Raw genomic sequence first — 13,143 nt, 5'->3', positions numbered from 1 at the left:
CTGGCCTACTTTGGCGTGCTTTGGCCTGGTTTGGGAGCACTCTAACTACTCTTTGAGCAGGAACAGAACGGAGGTGGATTTGCCTCCCACAAGCCCATCATCTGCGCTGCCTAGTGTGACAGCCGTGTTGTGTGTGTGTGTCTCCATGTGCATGTGTTGTGTGTCTGAGCACATTGCTGTGTCTCATGAGCTGCGTGGAGCAGGTTTTGATGAGAACAAAATGACATAGTGGCCCAGGAGTCCTGCATACTGAATGAAATATGTGTCAGAGGTTTTTTTTTTTCCACTCACACATACAGCGCTGTCTCTTTTTCCCCATCCTCAAGTGCACACACAAATAAACTGTTTACACTAACAAAATAAGTAGTGTGGCAAAAGTAGCATTTTGAAAAATGTATACCGAGTATCTGTTGAAAATAGAAACACATGTAACCCTGTGTATTTCTGTACGTACATTTAAGTGTAAAGAATATTATATTTTAAACAGATTTTGTACATGCTATATAAACACAGACATAGAAGCACTCAGACTTCCAGAAATAGGGCTTACACAACCACAGGCTGGGACATCCTGAGTGGATATCCACATACTGCACACACAGACTTGCACTTTCCCATGCTCAGCTCACATTATACTCCTCATGCTGCAATGCAAGCTGACTATATGGTTGAATGGATGCATGATTTGAGACCTGTCTTTGAAGTTCACCGAGGCAGGGGCTGGGAATTGATGGATTTGTGTTTCATGACATGCTTTACTGGCACACTGCCCTTCTCAGTCACCCTGGCTCATCTCTGGTTTATGCTGCAAATTTTAATCCTATTTATCCAAAGCTGACAACCTTGTATAATTCACCCTTTTCCTTCTAACTTCTTCTTTGTTCTGCCTTGATTGTTATTTTTCTGTCACTGTTTGTATGTTTATACTTCTCTACTCCTGTCACCTTGTATGTCTTCATTCTTCTCTCACTTCCTCCTTCAACTGTCTCTCTACTCTTTAGCTCCTGGCTAAGAAGGTGTTCACCCTGCACTCCCTGGTGGTGCGGCAGCTGTCTAAACACCACTATGATTTGGCCCGCACCTCCTCGCTCCACCACCCTGGAAAGAAACTGTGCTCTTTCCTCAGTGCTCCTAATGAAGAGGTCAGTCTGTCTTTTTAAATGTAATGGGGGTTTAAACATTTGCTCCAGGCATGTTAAAACCTCCATCAGTACAAATGAGGGTAATAAGGGTTGTCCACAAACTCTTAGGGAGGAATTTACTTGTGCAATAAAAATAAAGCAAACTTTGACCATGTAATACTCTTATTAGAACACACTGGTAGAGGCCAGCCTTTAATAGGCAGGGCAGGTTTTGGTCACCAGTACCAACTCCTTTGTTCCATCCCAGGCTTTTTGTACCAATTTAATTAAAAACCTTTTATATCTATGTTTTCCAGAAGGTAGGAAAAGAGGCTGCACTCCAGAGGTCAAAACAGCAAAAGCTTCTCCCCATGTTTTGATTTTATTTACAATCAATGAGCTGACAAATCTGCTGTGTGGCATGAAGCCTTCATCTGTTAATTAAAAGACAGTTTTTCCCTAAATTTTATAATCCAAATGCCCTCAGAATCCCCAAAAGGCATTGGTATGCTTCCCCGCTAGCAAAACATATGCTGCCTTACTTAATCCCCTCTGTCTCGTCACCCTATCCTTAATGGCAAAAACACTCTCTATATACAAAAAGTATGTAAAAGCATATTGCTTTTTGCATTAGAAAAGCATGGCACTGTTGTATGAACTCAGTGATTGTTCTGAGATCCCTGTAAAATTAACAGTCTTAGTCCTCGGGGGGGGGGGGGGATACAAGAGGAGACTTGTCAACCTGGGGTGCCGTGACAGTTTAGAAAGAGTCAAGTGCAAATGTAAGAACAATTTTTTAAATCGAGTTTTAAAAGACAGTTCTTGTTCTTGCCTCATATATCACTTGTCACTGGAAAGCTTAAAACTGAAGCTGACGCAGGCATTGTGCTGGGAATTTTGGCAGGGCCATTGTGAAATGCAACAACAGCACAGTCAACTTTGAGTAGACTTCGCATAGTTTAGTCTGTTTTTGAGAAATGACATAGGTAATGTTTAGGCCCGCTGTTTTTATCCATGATCGTATTCTTTTGGTCACTACCCAAATTGTGTAGGCAGAGGTGGGAGATAGAGGGAGATAGGTGAGAGTTTCACATTCAGGTTCAGCTCCTGCATCACCACTAAAGTCCAGTATAGGATGTGCATGACTGCAGGTAATGCAAAAGAGTGGTCTCATGCTCATTCTGATTTCCAAGGTATGTAAACTTCTTCTTTTGGCGCAAACACTCCCTACCAGCCAATACACACAATTTACCATTTCTAGGTAAAATATGATGTCCTTGGACTTGGAGGCAGCAACTGTCATCCCCCTACTTCAAATTCAGTTGCCAGCTGCTCCAGTGCACACTGATGGTCACAGCCTGACAAATCCAGCAGGACCCAAATCATCAGCAAGAGGCAGAGAGATGCAATGGTGAGGTCAAAAACTGGGCACACTACAGCCCTCTGCTCTACATTAAAATCACAAACAGAATGGGTGACGAGGCACAGCCATGGCAGAGCTCAGCAGCCACTGGGAATGCACTCGACCTTCTGCTGAGGACACGGCTTTCCCTCCTGTGACACAAGGACCAGATAGCTTGGACCACAGAACTTCATACTTCTTATCGACAAAATCTATCCTATTCTCATGTCAGATGCAAGTTAGTCAGTGGTGTTGTGGGCAGTAGCTAACCAAATCTAAAGGAAACATCTCCTGAACATTAACAGTAACACACAAAAACATTATTCACCAACTGGTGTCCATTACCCAGCTTTTATTTTGGCTTCACCGGACTGCCTAAGCTAACCTCTTTATTCAGATTGCATGCTTCCATCTCACAGACCAAGGAAAAGTCTCACAGGCAATTGGCACATGCAGAATGCAGTGTGCATCTTCACTCACCTCTTACCTGACCTCATAATCTCATCTTTTGCCAGTCATACCCTCTACACGACTACAGTCCACCCCCCCCCACCCCACCCCCCCCCCACCCCCCACCCCCACCCCCACCCCCGCCTCTGCTTGTCCTCCAGGCTCTGGCGGGAAAGTGGCCTCCACACACACACGCCAACATACACATGCACATGATTGTGCACACTGAGTCATACCGGGAGTTGATGAGACAGGGACTGTAGATGAAGGTTTGACACCGGGAAAATGTGTGTCTAACGCCCCACAGGGGAGCTGGCTGTGATCAAAAATGTATCAAAGAGGGGGCAAAAACTTGAAACAGCAAACTTGAAAAGACCTCATCATTTTGTACCTGATCACAAAATCTTCTCTTCAGTTTCTTTTTGGGGGGGGGGCAATGTAAGCCAGTCGTTCTCTAACAACAGACCCTGGTTGTCACATTTCTCAGTTTTTTACCCCAAAATGTTGCCATTGTTTAAAAGCCTATTAGCTTGCATTTCAAAGTAATATTAGTCATGCAAACTGCTGTCAACTTTCTCTCTGTGGGGCTGCCCTGATGGCTGAGTGGTCTAGGACAACCTTGCATGGGAATTGCAGACAGTTGCTGTGACTGCATTAGCTGGAATGTGAACCCAAACTGTGCTGTCGTCTCTCCTTTAGTTCCCTGTCTGTCCTCACTGCCAAATGCAAATATACTATAGGTGAGGCAGCACCTTTAAACCTACAGTAGCTGCATTAACCTCTCGCCGGGTCTCACAGAAAAACCCAGCTCTGGTGAAACATAGAAGGCTGGGTTATGTTTGACTCTGCCCTTGTGTCTGTCCTCAGATCCTGCTAATGGCTATGAAGGACATGGACATTAATAAACTGACCTCTGCTGACCTGCCATTGCAGAGTGGAATCACCCAGGACTTGTTCCCTGCTGTGGAAACCCCCATTATAGACTATGGCAAGGTAAGTCAGCAGTCAAAATCAGCATTCCTGCAGAGAACTAGTGTTTTATTTTCTTTTGACTGCATACCTGTGTTAGTTACTCTTTGACTGCAAAGTACCAAGAAGGTGAATCCTCTGAGTAGGTAGATGCAAAATGAAACACAGTTCAGACGTAGTTCATTTGCCCTCAGAGGTTGTCCTGAGAGCTGTCAGCTCCTCTTAATATTCATTGTAGCACTAAAATATACATAAACACATCTAACCATTGCTAAAACTTGAATGCTCGGTAGAGTTAGACAATATTTAGACACCATTGCTGTCACTGCATCAGCTCTCTCACTTTTGTCCTTGTCTCTTTGCCCGTCTGTCTATGTAGTTGCGTCTTTAGCTTACAGAGGGTTGTGTGCGCCGACTCGTGTGTCTGCACGGCAATCAGCATATGCCGGAGTGTGTTTATGAACACAGGTGATAACAGATAGTTGACTGAATAGCTGTGCATTATCACATGCAGAGCACACCCGGGCAAAATTATTTATGCAGCTGTGATATTGCGTTTTTCATCTCTGCTTCGTTTCTCATCTCTCCGTGCTGTGAAAAGCAGATGGCATATTTTGAGGTGGCAGTCATGTGTGCAGGAGGATGGATAGATGGATGGGATAGTCGCTCAGTCCACACATTTTTGTCTTTTAACTCACACAAAATGTGGCCCCTCCCTGCATGCCTCACGTTACTGCTGTGTGTGTGTGTGTGTGTGTGTGTGTGTGTGTGTGTGTGTGTGTGTGTGTGTGTGTGTTTGAATGCAAACCTTTATGTGTGCGTGACCATTTGTGCAGATGCAAGCTCATGCATAGTGTGTATGTATCTATGTGTGTGTGTGCGTGTGTGTGTGTGTGTGTGTGTGTGTGTGTTTGTGCATCCCAGTCCAGACAAAGGCCCAGCCAGAGTCCATTGGCTGGGCGGGAGCGCGTGCAGCGTAGTAATGAGGGCGTCATTAGTTTGGCTGGGAGGCTCCTCCACTATTAGCTAATGGATTCTCAGCCATCTGCTCTGACAGGCTCCACTGGTTACTCATTTCCACCTCGATCAGAATGTGCTACTGGAGACGTCTTTCCTCTCTCTGTGTGGAGGCTCTGGGAGCGGCTGAACCCCACCTGCTGTGCGGTTCAGCTCCTCCTGTCTGTTTGTCTGGCTCACTGTCAGACAGACGCCTGTCTGTCTCCATGGTCGCCTTTGTACCTCAGTCAGCATCTGTAACATTTATGTTTTTACACAGTCTACATTTGAACCCTTTTTTTTTCTTTTTTCTCCTCCTGTTTCTGTCCTTCCCAGCTCTCTCTTTAGTTTGCTTGTCTGAAGATTCTTCTCTTAACCTTTCTGGTGTTTAAGTGCTTGTTTGTATTTTTCATTCTATTAAGTAATTTATCAAGGTGATTCATCTCCTAGTTAGTTTTTAGCACACAAAGCATCACAAAGATCACAACAAAAGTAAGACTGTTTCATCACACTTGGTCCGTCCTTCTGAATTTATGACCTCAACAGTGTTTCCTATGGTATACCTTGAGAAAGACCAAGTGTGTTTGTGTCCTGTCTTTTACAGTGAGGTCATTGAGTGGAGCTCTGTGTTTGGTCATCCTCTTTACTGAAGTCTCCAATTCATCAGGTCATGGTAAAGTAAACCAGAGGATGTTAGAAGTACACAAGTAGGCAGCGGGCCAGTGTAAAGTGCAGTGTGGTGGCTGATTATTTATCATAATCACCAAAAAATGCATTTTAAAAGCCAAGATCCCTGCCTGGGGGAGAACATCAAGCTCTTGGAAAAGACAATGTGTGACCTATCTTGTCAGCTTCACTGGGAGCTGACCTCTTTCTTCCACTCAGGCTGGATCCAGAAATAGGTTGTGGGCTTATTGCTGGTGGGTCTCCACAGGACACAAGCTGTATTAGATTTTTAACAGACTGGCTCCCAGGGCTAGATAATAAACTCGCCACCTGGGATCCTTTTGGAGAATGCAAATGAAACCTGGTCTGTTTACCTGTTGAGTGCAGTGGTGGAATGTAACTAAGTACATTTTCTTAAGTACGACACTTAAGTACAATTTAAGGCACTTGTACTTTACTTGAGTCTTTTCTTTTCACAATACTTTATACTTCTACTCCACAACATTTCAGAGGGAAATTGATAACTTTAGTAATGATTTACTGTACAGATTAAAGGGATACTTCACCCCCCCAAATCTCCATTTGTATATCAATTACTCCCCCTGTGTTATGTCGAATTTGTGAAGAAAACAATGTTTTTGTTGCATGCTTCCGGTGAATAAAGAACCAAAAACTGAGAAAATTCTTGATGAATATAAATTATAGGGGTCCGAGTTTAACAACAGTAAAGCTGTAGTTTAACATTTGTTTATAAACTCCCACACCACTTCTACAGTATAATCCAAGTCTCATACATCTAACTGTATGCTCAGTAGGGGTGTAAATCACCAGTTTCATAACAGTACGATATTGTATCGATTCTTTGGAAAGCAATTTGATATTTCCTGATATTATGAAATCTGCTGCAGTACGATTTTGATTTGATGCGATTTAGGGGCTTGCAATCGATATGAGACGATATCATCTGCCCATATAACACAGCTGATTACAGAAGAAGCTGCCACCCCTTTCTTTTTTGCTTTTGGCCATAAAAGATGAAAACGACACATAAAAAATGTAAGTAATAGTAACCGCTTTAGTGCTGGAAAGTTTACTAGTTTACATGATCTTTCTCTTAAAACTTCAGGACTCTTGTGCTTAAATCCCTGTATGCAAACTTCTCCCAACAGCCTTAAGACATGGATTAATAATGAGATCATTTAACAAAAGCATAATATTTTCAAGGGTCAAGTAAAAAAACCAATTGTTTTTAACTAGTGACTCGTTATTAGCTTATGCATGTTTACATTGCATGAATTAGCCTAGTGGCTGGCAAACTTTTTCTGCCTCTACTCATAGCTTACCAGATCACATGTAGTGTTATTATTTTGCTTATTCACCATTGGTTAAAGTCACTGCATCTCCCAGCAGAACAGCTGGGTTGAATTTCTGTCTGCACGCACATTTTTTCAGCCTGACGTTGAAACAGAGCAGCTAATGTTGCTGTAGTGACAAGTTAGCACAATGAGATGTCTGCACTGTTTACACAGGGCACATGCTTTGTCTGTTGACCTGTATTTTCTCCATAATCCAAAATATTTCCACACTGCTGATTTATTCCCAAGTAAACAACGTTATACTCATCGTCTTTCTCTTGGCTGTTTGCCATTTGCCTGCCACTGTTTGACAGTGACACAGACTTTCAAAATTTCATTCTTCAAAGCCAGACCCTATTGACAAAAACAGTGATTTTACCCTGCTTAACAATGGAGCTGTTGGTCTACCGCTGCCTCGATCCGTTAGTTTGTGTTATTGCGTGACTTTGGTGAATCTAAACTAACCCTTTAAAACAAGTCACACACACTATCTGATCAAGACAGCAATTAGACCAGCAGCTCCTGAGTTGAGTGATGTAAAATTACTAATTTTGTCAGTGGAATCTGGCTTTGAGGAGAGCACAGATAGGTTTTACCTCTATTTCAGTTCCCCATCGGAAAGGGCTGTCTGTTTGGGAAATACTGAGCATACAACTGGATAAATGAGACTTGGATTATACTGCACGAGCTGTGTTATAAAAAAAAAACAAAAAACAAAACAGTGTCCTAGTGAGTAATTGATATACAAGTGGTCATATGTGCATACAGCATATATGCAGTTATTTTTTAAAAATGGTTTAAAACATTTTTCATGTAAAAATGCCAAAAATTTAAAAGTAATCAAATGTAGGGTTTTATTAATTTACTTGTAGTTATTTTTGATATTTTTTCAAAAAAATATTCTTAGGTTTGGACTATGGAATGGAAACAAACATTATGGAAGTTTCTCAACTTTCTGAAATTTTACTAATCAAACCATCAGTTGAATCGATTACTTGAGAAAATAATCAGGAGTATTGATCAGCATCCACTCTGCCATGCAGATTGGCTGTAGATTTCAACCTTCTGTCATTAGCTCGGAGTAAGTGTCTGCCTGTTTGACTAATAGTCTCTATTTGTTTTTATCTGCCTGTATTCCCAATTCCCCCCTGATCCTCTGTCTCTTTCTCTCTCTCTTACACTGTCCATCCATTTCTCATTTACTATGAATATCACAACATCCGTCCCCAAGGGGCCCTTCCAAGAAATTACACACCCTTCACTTTGACACAGGCGTGTTGGAGCATTTATCACACCTATCAGGATGCGTCGTCAACATATGATCACATCCGCCGTCCCTGGGGGGGGCTGTAGCTCATCCAGCACGCACACACACACTTGACACACATCATACACAGACTGCCAAACATTCAGATGTATCTGTCAACTCTATGATGCTCATCTCACACACGCACGCACGCACGCACGCACGCACGCACGCACACACACACACACAAGCATCCTCACGTACACCACAGATATTACAAATTTCCTCTCTCTCATGGTTTTCTCTTCCTACTGGTTTAGCATGGCTCCCTTGGGCACAGTAGAACCCTATCCTGTTTAATTGAGTGTATCTCATCATCTGCAGTGGGCCTTCCCCCCCCTCTAATGAGTTTTAAGAGCTCCTTTGCTTTCTACCACCCTTTATGCTTCAAGGGAGTCTAGCGCTATGTGTGTGTGAGTATTTGTGAGTGTTTTAAATGGATCGGGTGGGCCAAGTGTGGAGGATTAAAGCACCAATGCGAATCATCTTGTTGACATGGAGTCTTAGAAAGTCTAAGTGAGAGAGTCAGATGAGGAAGTGGCACACCCTGACATACAGCGAGTGACTGAACTCTAGACGAGAATGTGTCTCCAAGTGTCACGATATACAGAGTGTGTCAGAGGAAGGGTGTCTGGACTTTTCCTAAAACAAACTCTCAAAAATGAGTAAATGGACTTACCTACATGTAGGTTTTTTATTGTTTGCACGTAGGATATCAGTGACTGCTCAATGGTTTCTCTTGGGTTCTGTAAAGAACAGTGGTTCTTTTAGTCGAAGGGTGTCCAACATTTTTTGAATGGGGGCTAGATTAGATAATGACAGCTGCTTTTCGCATCATATGTGTCACTTAAAAAAAGTCACACACAAATGTGACAAATGCAACAGTGTCATCTTTCAGTGAAAAAGTATTTAACTTTCCTTCCAAAGAGCGGCTTTCCTCACTGTTGCTTCTTCGCTGTGGCCATGTCTGCTACCTAGCAGCAAGTGTCTGCTGCTAGGTAACTGTCGGTTTGCTTGTTTACCATCTGTTTATGAAAACACATTAGTTCTGCCTGCAGAGTTCCTTCTTGGCACATGTCTACAGGCTGTATGATAGTCCTGCCTTCGTGAGTGGAACAGAAAAAATGCAAAGTGATCTCTCTTGATTTTCTAATAATGTGATGCAGACCACAAAGACAAACTGCAAGCCATTTAAATTCAGTCCTCAGGCCACAAGCAGTTTGTTGGACCAAAGTTTTGTCCAACAAACAACAGCAAGTAAGCAGTGTGGTGGTCAGCTGTGAAATGCTCCAGCTTTAAAGGCAATGGGACAGACTTGAAGTTAAAATAGACAAGATTTTGCTTCAAGATTGGTTCCCCATAAGCCTCGCTTTCACTATGCAATTCTGTCTGCCACCAGGTATGATCTCCCAGGAAATTGAAGGCTCAATTTATGACACAAAGGAAGGGCTTCAACGATTGTGCAACCAAACAAGAAAAGGATAGTCTTTTGTTTTCCCTAGTAGCTATCGGTAGCTAACTCCAGTTACTAAAACATATCTATGTAAGTTCTTCTGGAACAACCAAAGTAACTGTGGAAACTGTGGTAGTTGCTAGGCTCCGAGGAAAATCCAGTTACCTTTGTGACAGCAGTGCCAACAATAACACCACTTGCAAACACTAGGCGAGTTGGAATTTGGAAGGTTTTGTGTTTCCACTTTAACAGAGCAACCAAAGCATTAGGGCAGTGATACATTTTTTCTTGTGTTGGCTCTGAAGTTCAGTACTTTCAGTTTGAAATGAAACACTGACTATGAAGATAAGATGATCTCTTTTGTCTTTTTCCTCTGTCACGTACTGTCTCTCTTTCATTCTCTATTTCACTTCCCTCCCTTGTCTTCCCATAGTCTATTAATTGTTTTAGTCACATATGTTGATCAAGCTTTATCTGGCTGTTGTCTCTTTGGGCCCTGAGACAATCAAGTCACACACAGATACACTTGACTGGCTGACAGTGATGCCTTGCAGTGTTTTAAATGGACCCCGGAGATACTTTACAGGCAGACACACTTTACCAACTGTCACACAAAAATAAACAAATTTGGACCGTAAATACACATATATTCTCATATACCGGGCCTCTATGAATCTGTACACCCAAATACACTCATTACTGCCTTAACTAGCAGTTGTCACTCACACACAGGAGCCCTCACACTCAGGCAGGGAAGGCAGCGCTAATTGCCGCTGCTTACCGGTGCTTTCTAGTGACAATATGTTTGTGATGGCACGTCAGACAGAACTTTGACGCTTGCTGTTGCCTCAGCTGGCTGCTGGTACTGGCTGATGCCTCTCTAGAGCATAAACAGACACATGCACACACACACATCACACACTGTGGTCTAACTCTCCTCATCCCTCTATGGTCATCATCATAGTCTCCTCTCCTTCATCTCTGCCTTTCCCAGTCTTGGTGCCACACTTGTAGCAACTGCAGATGCTGTTATAAATAGGAAATAAGGAAATAACTTCCTTTTAAAAGTTTGTGTTTGTATGCGAGCTAAGTGTTCATAATTCTAAGCATGTCGTTTTTCACCTGCTTAACCTCCATAGTCATCTTTATATCTTCCTGCCTTTTATCTTGGAGTCTTTTATAAGGACTCTTTGCCCTTGCTTTCTCATTCCATACTTGAGAAGTGCATCGCTACATCACATATGCAAAGGGATTGTGTGTGTGTGCGATGCTCCCTGTGGTTCCTGCTGTAATTCTGTATGCTTTCAGCTTGTTCTAGGTTCCCAGTGTGACTCAACCTCACATGTCTATTTGCGTCTCTTTCTCCCTCTCTCTCTCACATCTTTTTCTTAGTAACTCTTCCTTGCTTTCATTCTCTAACATTTTTTTTCTGTATTATTTCTCTCCCTCTGCTTTATTTCCCACTCAACATCTGTTTTTTCTCCCAAATTTCATTTCACATTTTCTTCTCTTCCATCTCTGTCCCTCCATCTCTCCCTTGCCCATTTCCATTCCTCCTCTCACTTTCTTCCTACTTGCCTCTCTCTCCCTCCCTTCCTTCCTCCTTCCATGCCTGCCATCTCTTCTTTCATTTTCTGACTCAACACCTTGCTCTTTGCATGTCTATTTCTGGTCTCTATCTTCCTCTCACCATGCCAGCATCACCTCCCCCTGGTTCTCATTATCTGTCTCCCTCTCTTCCTCTCTCTTGCCTCTGTCTCTGCTTAGATACCTTCTATTCCCGAACCTGTCCCACCCACATGTGCATGTGTGCACACGTGCATCCACACAGACATACACCTGCGCACATTCGCGTGCACACACATGCACATTTTAAAAGGCACTGCATCCTCAGACCAGTCATTTTCTTCTGTATTCATTTTTTTGTCTCTGGGAACATGAGAAACATGCTAAAACTACTTGTTAAAAGGAACGGTAACTGCAACATCAAGACACGCCTTGTCAAAGATTGGCTCCCTTCCTCCCTTACACCCATTTCTAGGATTTCTTGATAGAGCAGGAAGCAGTGTAGGCATATGATAATGATACACTGAGCAAAACAGTTTTGAATCTCACATATTAAATGATTAAAGAAAGTAAACTTGCACCAGGTCATATTTCCATTCTTTGTATTATCACACCTACAGCTTGTGTACAGCAGGCGTCATATGATATCTTTGTAATACTATCTACTCCAGCAACTGCAGATATTAAAAAAAGATCTTCCAGGAACAGATGGTAACCTGCCAATAAAGTAAAGCATCTGTTCCTGAAATGCCTTTTCTACATTTGAAGCGAGTAATCAGTGACATGATCTGAAAAACACAATGTGTTATTATAAATCTGACAAAGCCTTTAATATGTTTCTCTCCCGCTGCCCTCTGTTCTATGGCAACTTATTATTTCACCATGAACTCATGTTTTTGTCACTAATGATCCCCACTTGGTGTAACTTCAGACAAAGCAGAGCAGATGTTCCTCAGATAGCTGCTGTTAAATTAACGCGCATTATATTTTTGTCATTCAAACCTCGGTAGCTAACAAACAAGCTAGTCATCATGCTGATATGATCAGACTACAACAAGCATTTGTGTACATGTCTTTCCACCTTTGACTTTTTTTTCTCTCCTAGTTTGCGCTGCTGTTTTTTTTTGTTTTTGTTTTTTTTTTGCACATTGTTACCGTGCTCTCATGTTTTTTTATCGCTTGCAGTGCAAGATGCACCCCCGCTACCTTCTGATAGAATGAAGCAGATGTTCATTGAAAAGCTACTGTGTAATTCTAATCATAACAGTTTTTACATTTTTGTCATGCAAACCTTGACAGCTGACAAACAAGCGAGACATTTGTGATGTGATCTCCTAGTAACGAGCTTTTGTATCATTATATCCACAATTACAATTTCCTCATCATCTGTTTCTGAACTGTTATTAGTATTTTGTCTCTGTGCCTTCCCTGCTGTCAACACTTTTTCACAATGCTCTGTTGTTTCTTTTTTCTATCTCATCTTTTCCTAGATGCCCAGTGGGACAATGGAAGTATCTGAACTCCATGACAATGAGACTTGGAAAGCTGTTATGAGAAAACGACCTCTCCACCAGTGAGTGAACTGAGTGCTTTCTTCCTTCATGAGATTAGCCTGCACAGGTACAGATAATAGACACACAGCACTGTTCACATTACACTACATGTAGTCTAGTAGCAGTGCCCCATTCACATTTTTAAACTCAATTGAAACTCTTTCTCACTCTGTGTTTCATAAGGCAATGATTAGTAGTCATAGAAAACAGTGGAAATGTGTTCGCAATTTACATGAGGAAAATAAAATCAGATCTGTGGCAGACACCTTATGTTCGCACATATTTATCTAGTTTTTATTGCACGCA

General features: G+C 42.2%; 1 long non-coding RNA gene across 1 annotated transcript; it reads left to right on the top strand.

Annotated features, from left to right (window-relative positions):
* The first annotated feature begins 1,016 nt into the window (after window positions 1-1,016).
* Window positions 1,017-12,891, top strand: LOC125883890 (uncharacterized). Its single transcript, XR_007448610.1, has 3 exons — window positions 1,017-1,142; window positions 3,841-3,966; window positions 12,775-12,891. It is a non-coding gene; the product is annotated as an uncharacterized LOC125883890 (long non-coding RNA).
* Window positions 12,892-13,143: the final 252 nt, after the last annotated feature.

This window comes from Epinephelus fuscoguttatus, linkage group LG23 (assembly GCF_011397635.1).
Source record: "Epinephelus fuscoguttatus linkage group LG23, E.fuscoguttatus.final_Chr_v1".
NCBI classification, from domain to species: domain Eukaryota; kingdom Metazoa; phylum Chordata; class Actinopteri; order Perciformes; family Serranidae; genus Epinephelus; species Epinephelus fuscoguttatus.
The sequence above is the reverse complement of the archived record's forward strand: the minus strand, read 5'-3'. Positions and strand labels throughout refer to the sequence as shown.